The sequence below is a fragment of the Sphaeramia orbicularis genome, chromosome 24, assembly GCF_902148855.1.
Source record: "Sphaeramia orbicularis chromosome 24, fSphaOr1.1, whole genome shotgun sequence".
In the NCBI taxonomy this organism is placed as follows: domain Eukaryota; kingdom Metazoa; phylum Chordata; class Actinopteri; order Kurtiformes; family Apogonidae; genus Sphaeramia; species Sphaeramia orbicularis.
This window is the reverse complement of record NC_043979.1, coordinates 17694064-17717925: the sequence shown is the minus strand read 5'-3', so window position 1 is coordinate 17717925 and position 23862 is coordinate 17694064. Positions and strand designations below refer to the sequence as shown.

General features: G+C 35.6%; 1 protein-coding gene and 1 long non-coding RNA gene across 4 annotated transcripts in view; one reads left to right on the top strand and one right to left on the bottom strand.

The window, feature by feature from the left end:
- Positions 1 to 1403: 1403 nt before the first annotated feature.
- Positions 1404 to 20501, bottom strand: LOC115415003 (uncharacterized). Its single transcript, XR_003934749.1, has 3 exons — positions 20396 to 20501; positions 10727 to 10729; positions 1404 to 1415 (listed from the first exon to the last, which is right to left on the bottom strand). It is a non-coding gene; the product is annotated as an uncharacterized LOC115415003 (long non-coding RNA).
- A 2051-nt stretch (positions 20502 to 22552) lies between these two features.
- Positions 22553 to 23862, top strand: part of klhl29 (kelch like family member 29) — a 434041-nt gene continuing 432731 nt past the window's right edge. For 2 of the 3 annotated variants that reach the window (XM_030128391.1, XM_030128389.1), the window contains exon 1: positions 22553 to 22849. The gene's annotated coding sequence lies outside the window, so the exon portion shown is untranslated. The remainder of the gene's footprint in view (positions 22850 to 23862) is intronic. The other variant, XM_030128386.1, reaches the window with a different exon arrangement.

Below are 23862 nucleotides of genomic sequence, written 5' to 3'. Positions count from 1 at the left end.
CTATTTTTAATTCATTGATCATGTAGATGTTCATAAAAGCTCGGATTAAAGTTCAGGGTCATTATATCAAAACCACATCAAATTTTTCTCTCTTTTTAACCTTTCTTAGGCAATTTATCACTGTTTATGATAATATTATCCTCTGTATTTTGTATTTTTGAAGTGGAAATTGTGCATTTTCCTATTTTTAATTCATTGATCATGTAGCTGTTCATAAAAGCTCAGATTAAAGTTGAGGGTTATTATATCAAAACAACAGAAAAGTGAAGAAAAAGTCACTTTTTCAACAAAGACATTAATAACTGAAGGTAAAACCAAGCATCTCCATCCACTGCCATTGATCCACCTTGTACAAAAATATTTGTTTTAGTTCAGATAGACATAACTATGCAACCAGAGGTAATTTTACACAACCCAAATTGAGAACGAATGCAATGAAACGAATGGTAAAATACAGAGCTATGCAAGAATGGAACAAACTACCAGAACACATCACACAAGAAAACTGTAAAATGAAATTCAAGAAATCAGTCAAGAAGCATCCACTGACCATAAATGATTCATACATGTGCTAATTGGATGTATGTACTTTATATACTATACCGCTGCTGACCTAAAGGAGCTGTCGTGTCTGTATTTTGTCTGTTATTTATATTCTTTCATGTTATGTAGTACGTGAAAAATTGTTTTGTATGATTATATTGTATGTTATTTGCATTGACTTGTTGTAAAGATTATTGTAAGGACCCCCAGGAAGAACAGCTAATGGGGAGCTGAAAGAAAGAAAGAAAGAAAGAAAGAAAGAAAGAAAGAAAGAAAGAAAGAAAGAAAGAAAGAAAGAAAGGATCCAACTCCATGGGTTTTACTGGTGAATCGATGTTGTAGAAGATGATGGTGTTTCCGTGGTAACTACAGAGCCTCTGAACATCCATATGGGTCATATCTGATGACTAGGAAAAGATGAAGAACTGTATTTTACACCGATTATTTACATGTATGTGTGTGTATATATGTAGGTGTATATGTGTGTATAGATCTGTGTATGAATATGTATTTACATATATGTGTTATTGTATTATGTGTTTATGTAAATCATATTATATTTGTTTATAATAATATAAAGCCAGAAACCTAATCATTTACTAGTAAGTATCAGTCATATAATGGCATAGTGTATAGATATGATTAGACGAGGAAGGTTCTTTTTGAATATGTATTATATGTGTTATGTTTAAGTGTTTTGTTTATTTATTTTCTTCTGTTTGACATTCATGTTCGAAATAAATACATCAATCAATCAATCAATCAATGTACTGATAGGATGAATGGGTCAATAGGTGTTAAACAGTTTACATCACTAAATGGTTTTGGTCGCTAGTGAATGTTTGGGTCTTTATTAGTTAAAGTTTTTTTGCCTTGATGTGCTGAACAAATTTATTTTGCCAAGGGAAACATCATGAGGTATATAAGGCTCCCCTTGATATTCCACTGTCTTTATTTTGGGTTTCGTTGAACCACATTTTGATGCCGGACCTGACAGGAAGAAACAGTGGGAAGGAGAAGAAAGGGGGAAGAGAGGAGAGAGCAAAGGAGGGAGAAAAAAGGACGCTAACACAAGAAAATATCAACAATAATAGTTACAATAAACAACAATAGTGATCACTATAATGATAACAATAAGTAGAACAAGAACTGAGTAAACTAAGCAAAAACAAAAACAAAAAAAAAGTTTAATAAAAAATCTGAACAAAATATCATAAACAACCACAGCACAAATAACACCAGGAACAAGTCCACAAAAACACAACAGCAGTTGCAGTTTGATAAAGTTATAATGACCACACATGTATTTCTCAGTCTGTATTAAGACCCAATGTGGACATATGAAAAGTATATACAGCAGTAAAAAAAAAAGTTTATGTGAAAAAACAGCTTCTATAAACCAAAGTGGTCATATTTAATGTGACCTCCCTTTGCACTTAACCTGTCTTTAAACCTTTTGTTCAGACAATATGAGATTTATTGCATTAATTTCCCAGTATTCATACCAGGTTTCATCCAACACATGTCAGATGTTTCTACTATTTGTGCTGCTTCTTTTCATGAGGTCAAAGGTCACGATAAATAGTGACTTTGACCTTTATCATCCATTTAGTCCAGTTTGTTTTGTGCTTTTTTCTTTTTTTTTTTTTTTTTTTTCTTTTTTTTAACTGTGCACATATTCCCTGTATTTCTTGCTGTTTCTGAGGAAAAGAGATTGAGAAATAAATATCTATGACCATTTCAACCCTATGGAACAACAAAGCTAAGGTTGGTCTACAAGTTTTGCACTGGACTGTATGTTAGGAAAAATGGGGTTCACTACAGAATAGAGAATGAGCTTCAGTTTGATTTGTATTATATCCGTATAATTCTTCAGTGTAGTTTTCAAGTATTATCACTGCATTGAACAGTGTGAAAGAATGAAGCATTCATACAATACTGCAAGAATGGAGACAGGAGTGACTCTGAATGTATGCATATTAATATTAGCTGCAGACATTCAGTCCATTAGTATGTGTTAACACAAAAGCAGTGTGATGTTTTGCCTGGCAAGGAAGAGGAGAACCAATTACCCATTTACTCTCCAAAGCACCAAGTTTCATTGAAGAACGTTTTGTTTTTAGTTACTGAGGTGCATTTTGTGGATCAATCCTCCTAAAATAACAACCATCTTTTTTCCACACTATCATGAAACTGGTGGAAAAGGTAGAACATGAATAACAGCTCTGTAAGTTAAATATTCAATTGAACATACAGTTGACTGTCAGTTGCATCTCCATCATCTGCATCATGGGTGCACAGGGAGGCTGCATACATTTCCTACTATGGAGCAGATGGTATCTTTGCAATCAGGGGCTTGAGGGAAATAAGTGATACCTTTTACATTTCAGCTGTGCTTATTATCCCTGTATTTTCTAGGTCTATGTGAAGAGAAGGGAATGAAACAGGAATACAAATGCTTATTTCAACCCTGTAGCCTAAGACTTTTGCACAGAACTGTATATTATGACGGCACTACCAAATCTGAAACATGTGCAATGACCTGCTGCCCTGGAAAATCCCGCTGTCGCAGTAATCTTCTTTTGCAATCCAATCTCTGTGGAGCTTAATATCAGTATGAGATAATAGATTTGGAGAGGAAGCACTGGCTTTTTCCTCTGACGAATAGGGGATATTAATAAATTCTGTCGTGGTAGTAATACCATGCAAGATAGAGAGACCAAACTGTTCAAAGCGAACTAATTGAAAGAAAGGAGAAAGTTCTGTTAATATTTCCTTAATGCTAAATGAGTTTGTTATAAAGTCACCTGGTTCACCCCATGATGTCGTAGGAGCATCACTTGTCTGCTTGCAATGCCTTTTTATTGTTGCTACAAATGATGTTCTTTCTCAGAGTAAGATGTTAATGCAGCCTTGAGGCTAAATTAGGTTGTGAAGACTTAAATGGAGCCATCACTGTGTCTCTTAATGTCTGCTTAATGTCTGTTTCCTGAGCGACACCCAACTACTGCCAATAGGAGAATACTGTGTACCCAGAAACAGGAGGAAGGAAACCTTTCACTCTGAGTGATGCCGTGGTTGTACAGTGTATTTATGACATGGTTGAGGTATTCTGTCAAACCATGAGATCAGAGAGTGATGCCTTGTACAGCACTTACTCCTCAGTTACTTCTCAGCTCCTCAGCAGGAACATAAGTATTTTGCAATTCAATTAACTCAGCCTGAGATCAGTTTCGATTTTATGTAACTCAGGGGAGCAACATTTCTGTCTCAATGTGCTGAAAGTTTTCCTGTGTTCCACCAAGCCGGTCCAATTAAGGTTAATGGCATGGTTGTGTAACGATCCTCCTAAAACAAGGCCCTTTTCAAACTCCGCTGCCATTGTGTCTGGGCTTTGGCAGAATACAGTCCTCCCCCAATGGAGGCAGTGGGCTATAAAGGTGCTTCAGTGAGCCGGTCCCTAGGTGCAGCGCAGTGCACATGGGTTCCCTTGGGTGTTCTGGCAGAGTTTTGTGGCAGGGCACCAAAGAAAACACACACACATAACAGATGGCCTCTGTTGTCTTTCACCCAGGCATGAGCCTTCTGCTGGCTCCGGGTTACAAAACCCACTGAGCAGCAGAGACGAGGACAAACCCAGGACTCAGTCAGGTGGATAAAAAAAACATATACTTTGCATCATAAAGCATAATAAAACTGTAATTATATATAAAAATTTAGGGTTATAATATGATACACAAATAAAAATGCAAATTGCAAAAGATTAATTTCTCATGAAGACACCATAAACGCATCAAACTGGTTTATTTGATTTCCAAGACTGTATGGCAAGTGTCTTTAAAAAAAAAAAAAAGCAGATAAAGTAAGTTTCTTTTTAAAACACTAGGTGGTGCTCAGCAACAGAGATTTTGGGGTGAACACTGTTAATGCAGAGCAGTAAAAGTTTTAATTACAGATTTTCCACAGGATCAGCTTTTCATTTGATGACGTATTGTGTTTTATCAGCAAAAAACAGTTGCTTTAAGATGCATACACAAAAAGCATACAGTAGAATGTACAAGTGTTTAAATTTATGTACATTGTTGACCATGAGGTGGGGATAATCTTGTTTTCAGACTCATTTGTGTTTTTATTTCTATTTATACACATCACCCACTACAATGATTACATACTGAGTCCCAGTTACACTTTATCTATCAAGAATAAATCACATTCTCACAATCATTTCATAACAGGAGGTATGAATATTTTAACCCATTATGACCCAGTGTGACATTTGTAGTCATTCTAAAATGAATTTTTCTCCATATTTAACTGTCCTTAGGTGGTTTATCACCATTTATTGTAATATTATCTTTTGTATTTTGTGTTTGTTTGTTTTTTTTTCATTGAAAATCAGGTGTTTTCCAACATTTAATTTACTGATCTTGTAGGTGTTCATAAAAACTCAGAGTAAAGCTAAGGATTATTGTATCAGTAACAGAGAAAACAAAAGAAGAAGTGACTTTTTCAGTCCAATATGTCATTAACTGAACATAATCCCAGTGTGTCCATCCACTGTCATTCATCCAACTCCATGGGTTTTACTGGTGAATCAATGTTGTAGAAGATGATGGTGTTTCCACAGTAACTACAGAGCCTCTGAACGTCCAAATGTGTCATATCTGATGACCATGAAAAGATGAATAACTGTATTTTACACCAATTACTGACATTAATCAGTAGGTCAGAACTGGATTAACCCTGTAAAGCCTGAATCATTAAATCATTCACAGAAAATTTCAGTTCTTTGAAACTGGAGCCTTTATTGGTCCTTCTGAACAACCCAAAAACATTATTTTTCAAATATCAATTTCCATGTATGATTTTCTATTTTGTATCATATTTCATACATTGGGTCTCAATGGTAAATGTTATTATTTTTGAACAAACAAAAACATAATATAACACAACGTGTTCTCACAAATTGGTAATTCCTTTTCAAAATTGGCAAAGTTCTGCCTCCTGACAATATTGTAGTGTCACTGGAGAGGCCTCTGTTGAACTAATTCCTCCCCCCTGGTGGATTATCTGTTTATTGCATGTATCTAATTGTATACATCAGGTTTTTCAAGACAAAAAATATCACACTGATCATGTAGAGGGCTTCAAAACTCATGTATCAAATATGATATGTTCAGCATTATAGGGTTAAACAGTTTATATCAGTAGATGATTTTGGTAGATGGTGGATGTTTGGGCCTTTATGGGTTAATCCAACTTTATGGGCAACAGTGTGTTTAATGATGTGTATTCATACAGTGCAGGTGGTCATCGACTACTGTTGCTTTCACCTTGCTGAAATTATCCATATTTAATATGAAATGTATTCAAGGAGCGATGCAAACTCTGCACGGTTACGAAATACCCATCTCTAGTAATGAGCAAAACGTTTTTTCCCATGCTGACTCATTATTTCTTTAGCTGGTTGCACCACAGTTTAATCACTTGTAGATATTCAAGCAGTGAGTACGTCTAGCTGTTTTCAAAAGGATCGATGCATCTGTTCCCAAGTTATGCCGGTCACACGCAGACATTAGAGAAAACAATACCCTGCTTCACTGACGCGTAGTGGAACTAGAAGATGACTGATTGATCACTGTCCTCAAAATGCATGGGTAGTAGATAATGTTAATGTGTTAATTAACTCTTTAAAAAACATTTAGTATCAGTTTACACTCAAGGAAGCATGAAACCCCCTGTATCCTTTTCAAAATGTTCATCTCAGTAAATAGCCATGCATTAAACACCAGGGAATCATGAGTGTGTCAAGCCTAGAAAGCCGGTCGCAGGAAATAGGAACACATCATCCCAATTAAGCGCGCTGAATATATTTATGCAAGTTGCTTGTACTTGATGTTTTGGCCTAAAATGTTTGTTTTTATCAAGCATTGTCCCAATTATCTGGTCAGTAAACAGCATAATCAGAGCCTCAAGATGACAGAGTAAATTGGAGAGTGGTCTCACATGCTGTCTTGCCTTTTCACACTCTTTTGTCAATACCCAATTATCCTCTCTGTTGCTTTTCCCACTGATAGCGCATGACTTAAAATAGCTTTTTGGGGGCATTGTTTTCTAATTGCAACAATCCAGACCGGCTTGATGCATTGATCAGCCATTAATGGTTTTTAAACGGCAGATAGACGAGGTTGAATGGAGCAGAAAAGCGATCAAACAGCATTTTCATAGTCAGCAGGGTCACCACAGACGGTACTTTTTGGCTCGTTTTGTAAGTACAGATTGGGTCATCCTGACATCTGTGGTGTAAGGGCAGTTATATTGACTGGAGGAGTCAGATGAGGCATTGACTTCTTTATGTGCCTGACAACTGGGCGTCATACAGTAATTACTGGAAATCCATTATATGTGGACCACAAGCACATATGAGACTGACTGAGCCTATAATGTGCCAAGTAGAGAACATCATCTTTTTCTCACAGTCTTTTGCTAATATTTTCTGTTAGTAGCATATATATATGGTAGTTCTATTACACCTTACATCAGGGGTCTCAAACTCATTTTCTTTCAGGGGCCACATTCAGCCCGATTTGATCACCAGTGGGCTGGATTTGTAAAATATTAGCATAATAACCTATAAATAATGACAACTCCAAATTTTTGTCTGTGTTTTAGAGCAAAAAACCCCTGATTAAATTATGAAAAGACTTACTTTTATAAACTATCCAAACAAAAAAGATGTGAATGACCTGGAGAAAAAAAAGAATTTTCTGAAGAAAAATAAGTGCAATTTTAACAATATCATGCCTCAACTTATCGTTTAAATTGTTAGAATTGTGCTTAGTTTTCTTTAGACATTTCAGGTTGTTCATATTTGTTCAGGTTATTCACATTTTATTGTTACAGGATAGTTTGTAAATGTAAATATTTTCATAATTTAATGTTAGTTTTTGCAATAAAACAAAGACAAAAATTTAAAATTGTTAATATCTATAGGCATAATGCAATTTTTTTTTTTTCACATCAAACCAAGAAGAAAATACAGAGTCATTATTTTTTGTAGGTTATTATACTGTTATTATTTTACTTTAGATCACATTGGTCTGTAGGTGGAACCTGAACTAAAATGAGTTCCACAGCCCTGACTGTGGAATTTTTGCACTTCATCCCAGGGGTCGGATTGGAACCTTTGGTGGGCCGCATTTGGCCCCCGTGCCGCATGTTTAAGACCCCTGCCTTACATGAAGGGTGTCAAACATGCAGCCCGTGGGCCAAAACTGGCCGGCCAAAGGTTCCAATCTGGCCCGCAGGATGAATTTGCAAAGTGTAAAAATTACTCTGAAGATATTAACAGTCAAGGATGTCGAACTGGTTTTAGTTCAGGAGCCACATACAGACCAATGTGATCTAAAGTAAAACTAGAAAAGGTAATAAGAGGTAAAGAGGTAATAATACCATAATAACATATAAATAATGACCCCAAATTTTCTTCTCGGTTTAATGTGAAAAAAATAATATACATAATGCCTATAAATAATGACACCTCCAAATTTTTTTCTTTGTTTTTCTGCAAAAAAAATAACATTAAATTCTGAAAATATTTACATTAAAAAACTATCCACACAAAAGACTGAATCTGAGTAACCTGAAGAAAAATAAAATTTCTTAAGAAACATAACTGCAATTTTAACAATATTATGTCTCAACTCATCATTTATACATGTGCATTACAGATCGGACTTACAAAGACACAAAATATTTAGTAACAGGCAGAATATTGTTAAAATGCACTTAATTTTCTTTAAACATTTCAGGATTTAACAATAAAATGCAAATAACCTAAACAAATATGAACAACCTGATATGTTTAAAGAAAATTAAGTGCAATTTTAGCAACATTCTGCCTTTTACTAAATATTTCGTGTCCGATCCATAATGCACATGTATAAATGATAAGTTGAGGCATAATACTGTAAAAATTACACTTATTTTTTTTAATGTTTTTTTTTCTTCAGCTTATTCACATTCGCTTTTTTTGTTTGGATAGTTTGTCAATTTAAATTTCATAATTTAATGTTATTTTTTGCACTAAACAAAGAGAAAATTTAGAGTTGTGATTAATTAGAGGCTATTATGTTATTATTTTACTGGTCCGGGCCCACTTGAGATCTAATTGGACTGAAAGTGGCTCCTGAAAGAAAATGACTTTGACATCTCTGCCTTATATCATTTGAACAGGAACAGAGTAAGAAATGATGACGGCCTGACATAACATGCTATTTTTGTCTGTGCAACCTTTGTCGGAGCAGCTCTAAATATCAACTGAGAATCACGGAGGAGTTTCAGTCCTGGTGGGCTGACTTGTGACCCCCAAAAGCTTTAAATCATCTGGCTCAATGAATCAGAGTCTTGACTGAGCCAAATTGCCTGACTGTGCCCTGTGGGAGAGATAATTTGGTGAAGCAGGTTGTTTTTGTGCTTTATACCAGGATACAAGAGAACGCAAAGAAAACAACATGGACTTCTCATTTTAGATAAAACTTCTGAAGCGTGCAGTGTCTAGTTTTTGTGTAGACGGAGTTTGTTTTCAATAAAGCAGGCAAGAGACTGTAACATCTTACGTGCCTGCAAATGGCTTTGGGCTATTTCTGTGCTTTGCTAAAATTTTGGTCCAAACCTTAAAATACAGGCCGTGTACAGTCTAAACCCATGGTAAATTGAACAGCTAAATATGTGAAAACCAGCTCTTGGCTTTGAATATTTAAAAAAAAAAAAAAAAAAATCAATTTCTTGGATTGGAAATAACAGCCAACTTATCAAACATTAGCAAGAATTGATGTGTTGATACATGATTTTTTTTCTGTTTGACTTGTTCCAACTTGGCACAAATAAATAAGAAAATAAGATGCTATCTGGAAAGCGTTATTAAAATAAAAACATATCAATTGTGGTTTTTATGGCTTAGTAGTTAAAAGCTGTCCCATTTGACTTCTACATTGTTCACAACAGAGCAGTTTTTCCTTTTAAATATCACATGCACAATAAATTGCCAAGTTTCTTCATGCCAATTATCAAGACAAGAAGGAAATAAGGTTTTGTCCCTTGACCCCACTGATGACTGAGCTGTGGTTTTACATTCACAGCGAGATACACACTTATGATCCAAAGAAGCACCGCCACACAAACTCATACAGACAATGAGACACAATGAACAGAAGACATCTCTGCAGAGCTGTGATGTAATTAGACTTGTTAATTGGCAGAGAGCCACCTGCGGCAGTAAGAGTGTGAGTTTGTGGTCATCTCGACAGAAATAGAGATCCTGTTAATTGTTTTGGTTTCCAAGCATCCATGCCGGAGGAGGAATGTGACAATGCAATTCTCGTTGTCGTCGAGTTACAGCCCTAACTGTAAAAACCTGCTGGCATTAAGGGACATTGTGATCACTTTGCAGGGTTTATTGTCACAGGACTGGCAATTTAATTCACATTCTATCCATATAAAAAAAGACATTTGAGCATCACTGGAGAAATGTCAGCCATTCAGCCACGTTGTGAACAACCTGTATTCACTGGCAGGAACAATGAAAAAAGGAACACCCGGGTAGACAGGGGAAATATTTAACATCAAAAAATACGTCCTAAACGAAGACAAGACAAAATATGCTTTGATAGTTTCAGAGGGGGAGCAGCATAAATGTCACTATGATTTAACACAGGCCAGGTTCTTCCACCTAAAGGCTCTCCTTCAACTACATTTGCATTTCTAAAAACCTGGCTTTGCTTCTCTATTCTCTTCACAGGAGAAGAGTCATGTTGAATATTAATTTTGCTTCATTTAGTGTGAGTGTGTGTGTTTGTGTGTTTGAATGTGTGTGTGTTTTCTGAAGAAAAAAGAATGATGCTCAGATGTAATTTCAAGACCATGCAAACATCAATTGATTTTCTAAAGATGATCTGAGAATCACTGCAACTAATGAATCATTTAAAAAAAAAAGCAAACTGGAGTGGTCAGATTGTGATTCACAAATAAGTAGTGGTTCAGAAACTGAACTTGTGCTGTGTTATTCCCAGACAGATATGGATTTTATAATGGGTAAACACAGACTGACTGTCTGCTTCATTTCCTTGTAATAGGATAAATGTGTTGACTCTCCCCTTTTCTGTAATTCTACTTAAAACAACACTGCCTGCATGAGCCTCCCACACTGGGGCAGGTCCTCTTCAGTCAGAACGGCTCTGAACTCAGAAGGAAACCACTACATCTGCAAAATCTATAGACTGAGTTTCACATTTTTACAATTAAACATATTCATCAGTCTCAAACATTAACCCATAAAGACCCAACAGCCACTGTCAACCAAAACCATCTACTGATCTAAACTGTTTAATACCCGCTGATCCACTAATCCTATCAATACATGTAAATAATTGGTGTAAACTACAGTTTGTTGTCTTTTCATGGTCAGAGGCTCTATAGTGAACGTGGAAACACCATCATCTTCTGCAAAATAGATTCACCACTAAAATCCATGAAGTTGGATCAATGACAGTGGATGAAAATGTCTGGTTTATGTTCAGTTAATGTTATATTTTTACTGAAAAAAAGTCACTTTTTCTGCAGTTTTCTCTGTTTTTAATATATTAACCTTCAACTTAAATCTGAGCTTTTTCAAACATCTACATGATCAGTAAATTAAACAAGAAAATACCAGATTTATACAGATAAAATCCAAAAGAAAGAAGATAATATTATAATAAATGGAGATAAATCACTTAAGAAAGGTTAAATATGTAGAAAAATTCATTTGGGAACGGACACAAACGCAGAAATGGGTCAAAAACTTGGTTTAAAAGGTAGCAAATTGCAAACAAATATTTCAAGAACTTAAAAAGCTTTGTTTCTGTTTTTTCCTGAAAGGAAATATTATTTTTTCAAACATGTTTTTCATGAGAAAAGTAATCCTATTTTAAGAAGCTTCATAACATATTCCAACAGATGTTGAATTAGTTTCAACCGAGAGGCTGAAAAATGTTTGTATAATATCCCTGCAGAGAAATAATACACTTAACATATTAAGTCTATTTTTTGTTACTTGTAATAAACATAACTTGAGGTTGTTTTGTGCAATTTTTTGCAAAAAAGAAAAAAAAAAGCCATACAATAAGGGCTTATCCCATTAGCAGATTGATTGTTGCAGTCACTTTATACATGACACACACTATGAAACACAAAAACTGAAATTAAAAATAATGGATTAGATTTCTATAGCGCTTTTCAAGGCACCCAAAGCACTTCGCATTATTGATCCATTTTTCAGTCACTCTCATATTCACACTCTGGTGGTGTAAACTACATTTGCAGCCACAGCTGCCCTGGGGCAGACTGATGGATTTGCATCAAATGGCCCCTCCGAACATTCATACACATTCATACACCAGTGTGAGTGACACTGGAAGCAAGGTGGGTGAAGTGTCTTGCCCAAGGACACAACAGACTGACTAGGACAGAGCGGGACTTGAACCGCCAACCCTTCAGTTATTGGACAACCTGCTCTACCATGTTGTATGTTTATACAATAAACACAGAACATAAAATGATATAAAAGAGTGTTTTTTAACTTAAAAGTTCACATCAATTAACATTTATCCAATGATTTTAATTACAATTTCAGATTGTTTTTCTACTTTTTCTTTCTTCTGTGCAACAGCCTATTAAAAATAATCTAATATAACCAGACTTCTGGCTTCATCCCTTTAGTTTTCTTCCTTGGGTTTTATTCAAGGATGTTTGGCTTCTTTCCAGTTGAGCTACATGTGCTTTATGTATCCACAGCTGTCATAGTTATCACCTTCAGCACATTATATCTCCAAATCATTTTGAGTTTTATATTACAGCTTTATTTATCACTTATCACACTGTGGACTGTGTGAAGTTACTGTCAAACAATTGGATGTAAACACTATATAAAGGTTACAAATGCAGACTGAAATTATGCAGCTTGTTCCTTTAGGTTACATATAATTTACTTTTACGTAGCCGCACCCATACATTCTCAGGTTGTTTCTATTCCAGCCTGATTACTAAGAATTTTGTTTAAACAGGGTGTATACTTTCCAGAATACACTCCTAAACACAATGCAGTTTTAATGTTCAGCCTAGGGCATCCACAGTTTGTGCATCTGTACATCTCACAGCCCACTAGGTATTATTCAGAATTGTTTTATTTTTCCCTCCAATAGTTAAAAATGCAAAAGCAGCATAAAAACTTTACCTTGGATGTGTTGGGGCATACAGAGAAAGAGCCAGTGGGCACAACAGAAACTAACACAGGAAGAAAGATGCTGATGGATGAAGAATTAGGTTGGAATTATGTTCATGATAGAAGGTGATGGATGGAATACTCTGTTTTCTAATGTTTTATGCCTTATCTCTAAAATTAACTTTGGTGAGTGCTATTTTGTTTTGTTTTTTTTGTTTGTTTATTTTTTTTTTCAATTAATGGTACATTTTCACCCGGTTCCTCTAGATTAGACAGAAAACAAATCCATGAGCAGTGAGATGAAATGGTAGTTAAACTCATAGATGCAGTTTATTTTTTCTTTAGTGCCCCCTGAGCCCAATTACTGTTGTTTACAGGCTCCAGATTTTGTCACATATCGGGTACAGTAAAGGGCAGGAGTAACACAGTGCCCTGCAGAATCACTCAAACTCTAGGTAAGTAATTGGAAAATAACCTGTGAACGATAAAAACAGAATGAGTTTCAACGCCTACACAAACAAAAGATTTATGTTGGCTTTTTTCCGGGAAGATACACTCAGTGCTTTCAAATAAAGTTGACAAAAACTTCTTCTTGCAATGCAGTAATAAATGTGCTGCAAAAAATAATAATTGTTATGACTTACAAGCTTTATTTTTTGTCCATTTGAAGCCAAAAGAAGCTAATAAAGCTGTCCAAAAACCAAATATCAAACACAGACAGATACTGGAGGGTTGTATTTTTTTTTTGCTTTTTTTTATTTATTTTTTTGCTAATTAATGACATGCTGTTGTTGTTGTTCACTTTTCCTCCTGCACCTTGTGGCGTATCTTTTGATTTCAAGGCTGTCATTAATTGTGGAGTTGCACTATCCCACCCCCCTCGTCCCCATCGTCTTCAAATGATCCCACAGAGTTTTCTCCGTCGTTCAGCGCGATGTTTATTTCTATTTAAGAGAGCCATTCCATAAAACTGTGATTCCAGATAAAAGAAAAAACCTCATAGTCAATGCAAAAATGTGTTTTTCTTTTTAATTCAGACGAGTACCTGCTGGCACAGATTAAGTTTTACAACAAATTAATACACACCATTGCACACCATTTTGCTGCTGCCATGGCTGAAAGGCAGAGCTGAAAGACTTATGAAATTACAGCAAAATAGAAGCTGACCCCTGATAAGGCCCACTATCTCGTCTGCCAAGTGTGACATTTTGATGCTACGCTGGATGTCTCATGAGTGGAGAGCACTCAAGTATGTTTCCCAGAGTGCATCTATTTAAGTTGGTGTGCTGCTGAACATGATATTTATCCTGCCGCTGTTTGCTCTTTAACCCTTTAAACACTAAGCCTAAAATGGTCCATCTGGACTTTTTTCATCTTATTTTGACTATAAAAATGTTCGAAAATATGCTGTGAGTGAGTTCTTTTACCCATTTTTCTAGAGCACTTAGGACTTTCCAATCTAACAGTCATTTACAGTTTACTGCATATTATAATTCAGCTAAAACAGCTTCTTCTTCAGCTTCAAGCACACGCATTAGGGAAATTACCGTAATGACCCAATAACGCCTATAAAGCGCAATGTCTCAGATTTCAGGAACCATTGGAATTTTTTCAATTGCACAAACAGTGAAAGAGTTACAGCCATCCAAACTGCATATGCGCAGGGTGTGTCAGCTATGACACGTCAGGTTTTAAAGAGTTAAGGACTATCTTTGCCTTCATAGATTAACCCTTTCATGCATAAATCACTCCAGTAGACAGTTATTCTCCAGCTGTTCTCTTGTATATTCATGGGTTTAGTTGTTTTAGTTCCATATCAGCCAACACAGTGGACACTTCCGCATCATCTCATATCCTGACATTCATACCATTACTGTAACTTTTGCTGTTCTTGATAAACCTGATCTGCACTAACATGTTTGAGTGTAAATCAATTGTTATTTGTCAGACAAGAAGGGTTTTTTTTGCACATTATCTCGATGAAGTGAGGAATTAATAGCATTAGAATATGTTAATATGTGAGACGACATCAGATTAGCAGCATTAAACATGTTTTTATTTCATTGTTTTCATATCCCTCTCTGATATTGGGTTTTAAACACGTTTCTTTACTTCAAAAATTAAATGCATGGATATTTTTGTAACTCCACAGAAAAAAAAAACCTTGATCGCATTGTTTTTTTCATGCCTAAGGAGGAATAAAAACACTTAAGAAAAAAATCTTGACTAAGGTTCTCACAATTAATGCATGAAAGGGTTAAAAATAAACAATCTAGTAATTTTTACACTTTATTGTATGTGTATATGTCTGTTGGGCAGAAATCTCGTAAGTCCATTTTCTGTTTTTCTTTTTTTTTTTTTTTTTTTTGTGTCATAAAATGATTCTGTTGGTCAGTACATCACAGACCTCATCCATATTCGCACCCCAGCGTCCACACTGAGGTCCAAGGGCCAGCTCCAGCTTGTGATGCTGAAGACAACACTTAAAACCAAGAGGGACAGGGCATTCTCTGTGGTCGGCCCCAGACTCTGGAACACCCTGCCCCCCCACGTCCAAACAGCCCCCACGGTGGAGTGTTGTAAGTCTTGTCTTAAGTCCCACTTTTATTCTCTAGCTTTTTACTCCACGTGTGTTGTACGGTCCTGTTATTTATTTATTTATTTATTTATTTTAACAACTTTATTTATCATTTTTCCATAACAATGAGATTATATGAACAGTTTTAAGTTTTACATTTGGCTTCGTATTTGTTTTTGCATTTTGTGGCATATTTATTGACTTATTTTGGATTGGTAAAATGTTTTTGCATCATTTCTTCAGGTTTATATTTACTTATGTTTTGTACTTTCAGGACATGCAGTTTTGCACTTGGTTTTGTATTCATTTTGCACTATCTTTGGATATATTTAGTTGGTTTGTCTGACTTTATAAAGTATAATTTTATAGCTAATTGTGTATGGCTAACCATTATGGCTATTGTTACTTAGAAGGGGGCAGGAAATATAAGATTTTCTTCATCTTGCTCCTTTTCGAGCATGGGTGTGTACATGTTTGTTTACTTGATGATTACTGAATGTTTACTGATGAAATGCACAACCATGAACGAAATAAATGAAATTTAAAAACAAAAAACAAAAAACATCGACATCATTAAGGCATTTCTTACACAATTTGTGAACTTGCCCCCCCCTCATCCAGGTGGCATCCCAATCTTAGTTATTTATTTTTATTGATTTTATTACTTTTAACTATTTGATTTTATTGTTTTATTTAGAGCATTGTTGTAGTTTTATGTACTTATTTATAGTTTTTCAGTGTTTCTTTTAATTGTTTTATTGTTTTTATGATGTGCATCACTTTGGAATCATTCTTGTTGATTAAATGTGCTCTATAAATAAAATGGATTGGATTGAGTCTTCATGTTAGCCTGATGGTTTTAGAAATATTTAACCAATGAAAAGTGTTGTTAATAGCCTCATTTATTTAGAATATACATTGTTTTTCCAGTTTCCAAAAAATACCATTTTGGACATAAGAGGTTTCCACCCGATAGCAACGAAATGTTTCTCCAACATATTAAAAAACAAACTATTTGTTAGTATATATTTTAGATCCAGTATCACTGAAATTGACTCCATTATTAGCTGAACATGCATGATCACACACACACTGCAGATGAGGAGCAGGGGCTGCCATATCAGGTGCAAATCAGGACTTAAGTGCCTTGCTCAAGGGTGCCACAAATCTCTCTGCCCGGTCTGGGGAATTGAACCAGTGACCCTTAAGTCACAAGCCTCTTCTCCATCCTTCTGCCTCTGTATTCTACACATCAGTGTTGCAGATCTGCAGCAGTGCATCTGTAATACAACAGAAGATCAGACAATTCTTATGAAAAGAGCTTGAGAACTTGACACTGGTCCTGGCCTTGGTCTCCACCTCATGTGTATTTTTACTCAGTTTTGTCTCTGTTCTGTCTCTCACACAAAGATAACCCTGGATTTTATTTCAACATGAGTCAAGACCAGAGTCAAGAGGATATCACCAGATTTCTTGTATATTTTCTGATTTATTTGTGAATATCCTAATGGCACTTTGTGTGGGTTGTAACAACGCCTCAAACATTTCATTTGGGTATACATTTTTACCAGTTTTTGATTCTGCTTTCTAGAGTGAATCATTTCACCCCTCATACAAAAAACACTTGTAATACTGTGATATTCTGGGTTGCTGTACTGGACTTCCTGTGTACGTGGTCTGCTCCTGATACTTTCAATCTGCTGTATAATGTGCTGATGTTTTCTACTCTCATTTATAAATCGTTACTCGCCATTTTCTGTTTTTTATTACTTGCCAGGAACTACAGATGTAAATTAGCCATCTCTGCTATAATCTGGCATGTTTACTTCATGTATTATTAATAAGGATGTTTATCAATGTGCACCGTCCTTATCAAATAATCCTCTCATCTTCTTGGTATAGTCTGGTTTCAGTCATGACTTGGTCTTGGTCCAAGTGGTCTTGAATGCCTAGAAATGTGTCTCTTTCTAGAATTATAAATCTATCATTACCTTGAGTCACATTATATATGACTAAAATGGCAAAAGGTGTAACTTTAACCTTTTATCGTGCAAGTGACTTTTTTGGGTCATTTCTGCGTACATTACAAGACAGTGACAGTAGCAGTTACAGTGAGTCTACAGGGTCTGTAAGGTCCACCTCTGCTTGAACAGTGAGTGTAACTGCTTTGTTACCCCTTGGCCAACTTATGGCTGAAGGGGTATTGTATAATTGTTTTGTCTGTCCGTCTGTCTGTCCATTCAATGACATACATGCATTATCTGAAGAATGCATTGAGATATCTGTACCACATTTATACTGTGGATGCATCTTGGCATGGAGCAGAAGCCTATAGGGCCTATAGGGCCTATAGGGCGGTGACTTCTAACAAAAACTTACACTATATTTGGGGGTATGAAATGTTACGTTTAGGTATTATGAAGTAATGGTACTAATGTAAGTAATAATGATGTTCACAGTTATAATGTATATGTTGCAAGGTCATTATCATTAACGAAACTAACGAAATGACAAAAACTAGAATTGTAAAAACATTTTTGTTAACTGAAATAAATAAAAACTATATTTAAAAGAAAAAAACGATAACTAACTGAAACTGTGTTGTGTGTTTACAAAACTAACTAAAATGTATAAAAATTCTGGATAAAATTCCTTTTGTTTTCGTTTTTGTCAATATCAGATTGATACAAAATCGATTTATTTCACTCTAGCAATTTTAGCTGGTGGCACCATATGATATTTAACGGTCCGTCACTTCTTATCATTTGTCATTTAGTCGTCGACTGGTCCCCACTCTACCTGGAAACATGTAGACTAAATTTGGGAGAAAGCAGCAGAGTCCTGTCTGGGATTTACTTGAATTCGATGGTGAAGAAGATAAAAGATATAAAGAAACTAAAACTAAACTAAAACTAAGCATTTAGAAAATAACGAAAACTAATAAAAACTAGCAAACCTGCTCTAAAAACTAATTAAAACTAGCTGAATTAGAGAGAGAAAAAAAAATCAAAACTAAATAAAACTAAACTATAATGAAAAATCCAAAACTATTATAACCTTGATATGCTGACAGGTGTCTGTATCAGCGTTTATGTTGTAATGCTCTAAAAGCGATGTTCTAAAATACAGTCGCGGAAAAAATTAGTAGACCATCAAAAGTCGTCAAAAAATAATGGTTATGCATTCAAGTACCAACTCCTGTGTCTATCATGTGACTAAAACAGACAGAAAAGAAAACATTGAATGTCTAAAAGCACTGTTTTCATCAGTACAATGCCATAGCTGTTGATGTAAGAACTGAAGTGATTTTGGTTATTATCAAGAAAACATGGAAAATGGCTAGATATCAGCTCTGAAATGAAACTCTTATGAGCTATTTTTGTTCTTATCATTATATTTGTCCAAACAAATGTACCTTTAGTTGTACCAGGCATTAAAATGAACAAGATATTGAAGAAAAGAAGGGGTGGTCTACTATTTCTTTCTGCGACTATACATGTTCCTTTCATCTTACATGTGTTTTTCTTGTATTTTTTTTTAATATACTTCTTGGACTTTTTATTTGTATTTTTTGCCACTTCCATTTAAGGAACCAAATATGGTAACTTCACTGACCTTAATTTTCTACATAACACTACAAAATGTTGGAAAATTTCACAGAAGTAATAAAGTCTTGTTAGATCCTCCAATATCACACTAAGGTTGAAATGTTAGAGTACTTCTATGAGTGCCATGTAAAGGGTTACTGCACTGGCTTTAAGGTGTAATTTTGATATACAGTACATTAATATTATCAGTTGAGCCTGATTGTGCTCCATTGAAATGTTTACATTACACAGTAGTAACAATGAAGATGTGCAGCTCTGACTAATAAACATGTCAATCAAACATAGTCCACACCCACACTGCCCAGAGAGGAGTATTCATAAAAACAACAACGACAACAACAACAAAAAAAGACGCTGTAAAGGAAGGACTGCAACAGCAAACCAGTCGACTCAAATGGCTTCTCTGTATTTCATATTTTACAGACAAGGGCAATAACCCATCAAGTAAGTACGAATAGGCCTGTTAAGCAACAACTGAGAAGCTTTATAGCGGTTGTGAAGATTTGGAAAGTATTTAAATCCTCTGTGCGTTCAGTTTCTTGTACTAGAGGATGCTTGACTGAGTTAATTGCCGCAGTAAGCGGTAGTCGAGATAAGAGCGAATGGGTTGAAATGTCTGACTAAATGTTCACTGCTTGATAGGAAACAATCACCTTTAACCACAGATGCACACACTCACCTTCTTTTCATCTACAATATGAAAATTTTGATGGATTTCCATGCTGGTGTCCTCGCCCTGGATGTATTTTAATATGTTCCCGAGTTGTGTCATGATTAGATAGGTGGCTCTCTGTTCAGCAGACTGTACAAACAAATTGATTTTCCTTCAGTCTATGGTCTATTCATGTAACTACACATAATTTCTCTTTCATGTCTTTGCTTTCTGCACCACATCTTGTTGTGCATTCAAAGAAAAGCAGTCGCCAATGCGAAAGACATTGATTTTTTTAGACTATGTGGATACAGCCAGAGCCCTGCTGATTTTCATTCTAGCCATCTAATCAGTGGTTGATTTACAGCCAGGATGCAAAGTGAAAGTAATTACCACTATTTAAGTATCAGGTAGAATGGAAAAGATGGAGTACTCTGGGCCCTACAGGACTAACAATTAAAAACAACATTTATCGTCTATTTAGTGACAGTTTGACATCTGAAAAGGCCTAAACACTTTTTCATTGCATAATTTATTTTCACCTTGTTTTTAAATTTTACCTTGTGTATATCCTTTATAAGCTTGATATATTTCTTCTATCTGCAGTACAGAGTTTGCATTTTGTATATTTTAGTATTTCTTTGTAGTTTTGTATATTGTCAGTATAAATTTTCAGTGTAATTTTTCTCCGAGTTTTTTTATAATCTTTCTTTTTTGCACTTAAAGAATCTGCAGCTAAAATGAAACAGAGCCACTAAACTGGTTTTCATTGTTCTTGTAACAGTGATAATGAAGACCTATTCTATTCTATTCTATTCTATTCTATTCTATTCTATTCTATTCTATTCTATTCTATTCTATTCTATTTCACTGTTGCTGCTGCCACATGCACCACCACTTTAACTGTTACTATTGCTATACATTGTGTAATTTTGTACATCTATTTTTTTTATATTCTTTTTTTATTTTTTGCATATTTTATGGTATTTTTTATTCTATTCTATTTAGCTTTTATATTATATTATATTATATTATATTATATTATATTATATTATATTATATTATATTATATTATATTATATTATATTATATAAGCCCTGTGATGAACTGACGTCATGTCCAGGGTGTACCCCGCCTTCGCCCATAAATAGCTGGGATAGGCTCCAGTGACCCCCGTGACCATAGTGAGGATAAAGTGGGTTTAAATAATGAATGAATAATGAATATTTTATTATATATTTTACATTTTATTCTTATGCTACAAACACCTGGGTAACTATATTTCGTTCAATCATGCACTATTGACTGAATGACAATAAAGCTGAGTCTGACTCTATTGTATTGTATTGTATTGTATTCTATTACTGTCACTTTATTTCACTGTTGCTGCTGCTACATACACCACCACTTTAACTGTTACTGTTGCTATACACTGTGTAATTTTGTACATATTTAGAAGTTATTTTATTATTTTTTATATTATAGAGTTTTTTTCCATTTTTTATTGTAGTATTTATTCTATTCTATTTAGATGTTATATATTTTATTGTAAATTTTATCCTATATTTTATATTTTATTTTCATACTACAAAAACTGAGACCTGGGTAACTACATGTTGTTCTTTCATGTGCTATTGACTAAATGACAATAAAGCTGATTCTATTGTATTGTATTGTATTGCATTGTATTGTATTGTATTGTATTGTATTCTATTCTGTTTTAGTCATTTTATTAAACTGTTGCTGCTGCTACATGCACCACCACTTTAACTGTTACTGTTGCTATACACTGTGTAATTTTGTACATATTTAGAAGTTATTTTTATTAGTTTTTAAATATTTTTGGCATGTTTTATGGTAGTTTTTATTCTATTCTATTTAGATGTTATATATTTTATTATAAATTTTATCCTATATTTTATATTTTATTTTCATACTACAAACACTGAGACCTGGGTAACTATATATTGTTCTTTCATGTACTATTGACTGAATGACAATAAAGCTGAGTCTGATTCTATTCTATTCTATTCTATTCTATTCTATTCTATTCTATTCTATTCTATTCTAATTCCTGACACTTCATTTCACTGTTGCTGCTGCTACATGCACCACCACTTTAACTGTTACTGTTGCTATACACCGTGTAATTTTGTAAATATTATACATCTACCATATTATTTGTCTATTCTATTCTATTCTATTCTGTTCTATTCTATTCTATTCTATTCTATTCCTGACACTTTATTTCACTGTTGCTGCTGCTACATACACCACCACTTTAACTGTTACTGTTGCTATACACTGTGTAATTTTGTACATATTATACATCTATTGTATTGTATTGTATTCAGTTCTATTCCTGACACTTTATTTCACTGTTGCTGCTGCTACATACACCACCACTTTAACTGTTACTGTTGCTACACACTGTGTAATTTTGTACATATTATACATCTATTGTATTGTATTGTATTCAGTTCTATTCCTGACACTTTATTTCACTGTTGCTGCTGCTACATGCACCACCACTTTAACTATTACCGTTACTATACACTGTAATTTTGTACATATTATACATCTATTCTATTCTATTCTATTCTATTCTATTCTATTCTATTCTATGTTTGCAATAAGGCGGTAATAAATTGCTCTAATTGTTCATCTCGAATTAGAAGTGGCATCACATCTGTGCCTGCACCCCCACCCCCCTCCCCCCATGACCCCCGTGCCCTGGTCCGTGCTGTAAAGGTGTACAGGAGCGCCTGTGCTCCAGCTCCAGCTCCAGCTCTGCAGGTACATGCAATGACGCGCACCGTCAGGCGGGCGGCGCTGTCGGGCTTAGGCGAAGGGAAACAAAGTGAAAGGGGAGGAGCAGTATTGGGAGTAAAGTGGCCACACGGTGTGCCAGTCCGTCCGAGCAGTCGCTTACATCTCAGATCCGCCGCCGCGCACAGAGCACAGAAACAAGCGTCTGCCAAGTCCCGTCCACTCCACTTGGTGACGCGCGGAGCGGAGCGCACACAGGCCACTTACCCACCCGCACACATCCTCTGGCGGTGCACACTGTTGTGCCTTTGGCTGTAAAATGCAACAGCAGTCTTTGCGGGATAAAGACAGCATTCATACATAAGCAGCGTCGTAGCGAAACAAGGACAAACGCCGGGGGACAGAAGCAGCAGCAGCAGCAGCAGCAGCAGCGGCCGGAGGTAAGCGCTCCGTCAGCCACGCTGGCTCCGTGGACGCTTTATTCGGAGGCGCCTTGTGTCAGGCAGGAGTTTAGACAGCACACGGGCACTTGTCCTATCATGAATGAATGAGAGGAGGTTCATCAGTTTCACTGCCACCCCTTAGCTGAGGACCATAGCCTACCAAATGGCGTGTGCGGCGCTCACGTTGTGCGCAAGCGCTCCTGCGAGAAATAAAAAACAAACTTCACGTCCCAGGTTGAGATAGAAACTGGACAGGTTATGAACATATCATCACTGCGCGTTACTGGGGTAATGGTCTGGATAAAGGTCACGAACTTACGGCGGGCAGTGTGTTGGAGCTGCAGCAGATTTGGACTGGTAAATGAAATGTGCATGGCAGCAGAAATAAGAGAAAATTTAAGTGAAAATACTAGAGTAGAAATAACCTGCAGAATCAGACCACTGACAGACTAAATGCATAGCTGTTAATTCACCAAAATGAACTATATCTCAATTGCATTTGAAACACCAGTAGTTGTGTTTATCTTTAACTGCACAATACATTTCTAAAATCCTATTATTATTATTATTGTTATTGTTATTGTTATTATTATAAATGTGCTTTTGTATATGACTTGTAGATTGTGTTTCACGAGACTGATCCCCCAGACAACAGAGTATTACTCATCACTCATGAGTCCCATGTGTTGGCACAGTGGAGTACAGTACCCTTGGATGTGAAGTGGAGTACTGGTTGTGAGGGACTCTATGCGCTTTTCTGCACAAACTTCATAAGGAATAACAGTTCCTTATTAAGAAAAGCTGCCAGTCCTCCATGACAAGTTTTTATTTGGCTGCCACGGGGGGAAAGGAACTGATGAAAGGATGAAGTTGCAACTAATCATAGTATTATCACATTTAATCTGTGCTCCATATTTAGCATGATTTATTATCATATGTGTGTGTGCACGCAGGATTTGGCCTCACACTCTTGTCAATCCTCGCAAGTCCTGGCACTGATGCTTGTTTAC